Here is a 1,363-nt window from a genome sequence, read left to right as displayed (position 1 = left end):
ATTGAAAATAAGTACGATAAGATTATTACAGACATTTCATCTCACATACCACATACAATATGCAATTTCCATAAATTAAATAACGCGATTAGCCCGCAGTCGTTATATTCTTACCCGAATTATTTCACCAACTATTTGCAAATAAAAGAAAAGATCAAATTCTTGAATAATAAAAAATCGGCTGGTAACGACAAAATACCAAACATAGTTTTAAAGAAATTACCTCCTAACATAATAATCATTCTCACTATTCTATTCAACAACTTACTAAATTATGGACATTTTCCGCAAATCTGGAAAGAAGCGAAAGTGATACCTATTCATAAAAAGGATAAAGAACCGTCAGACCCAAATAATTACCGTCCAATCAGTCTCCTTCCTAATATCGGTAAACTATTCGAGAGGCTAATAAATGATAGAATCCTAAAAGTATGTACAAAACATCAAATAATTCCTGAGAACCAGTACGGCTTCCGTAAGAAACATGCAACATCTCATGCTATAAATAGATTAGTATCTGATGCAAACTGGGCATTAAATGGAGGAAAATGTTTAGGAGCGTGTCTTGTAGATTTAGAAAAAGCGTTCGATACCGTATGGCTAAAGGGTTTGATAACTAAATTGCAAAAGAAAGGGTTCCCTCTTGAATTAATTAAAATAACACATAGCATGATAAACGATAGAAGCTTTCAAGTATGTACAGAAAAGGCGACATCCACGCAAACTTTTAAAATTAAAAATGGACTTCAACAGGGCACAATCAATTCGCCCATTCTCTTTAACATATACACTAGCGATATTCTTACACTCTTCGGACCGGATAATACAGATTGCCATTTGATAGCCTTTGCGGATGATTTGATAATTTATACTACAGAAAAATCTCCTAAAAAATTACAATCAATCCTGCAGAAAGGAATTAATAAAATATTCGATTATTATAAAGCCTGGAAACTAAAAGTAAACGTAAACAAATGTGAATCAATACTCTTCAGACCTTCTTGCAGGAAAGCATCGTCTGCCATCTTATCTCAATATAAGAATTTCTCGCTAAAAAGTGGCGAGAACGCAACCCTACTTATTGAAAATAAGGATGCTGTAAGGTACTTAGGATTACTAATGGATAATCGCCTTCTTTTTAACAAACATGTCTCGATGCAGCTCCAAAAAGCTAAGAAAACGTTTATAAGGAATTCGAGGCTATTTTACTCGAATGTGTTAAATGCGAAAGTCAAACTCACATGTTATCAATTGTTAATAAGACCGATAATAACATACGCGTGTGAGATATGGTACAATATTGGGGCCTCTTTAATGGAGGAAATCCGTGTCTTTGAAAGAAGATGCTTACGAGCTTGTCTAA

Source organism: Ceratina calcarata, unplaced genomic scaffold, assembly GCF_001652005.2.
Source record: "Ceratina calcarata isolate Rehan_Ccalc_2016 unplaced genomic scaffold, ASM165200v1 scaffold2575, whole genome shotgun sequence".
In the NCBI taxonomy this organism is placed as follows: domain Eukaryota; kingdom Metazoa; phylum Arthropoda; class Insecta; order Hymenoptera; family Apidae; genus Ceratina; species Ceratina calcarata.
The sequence above is the reverse complement of the archived record's forward strand: the minus strand, read 5'-3'. Positions refer to the sequence as shown.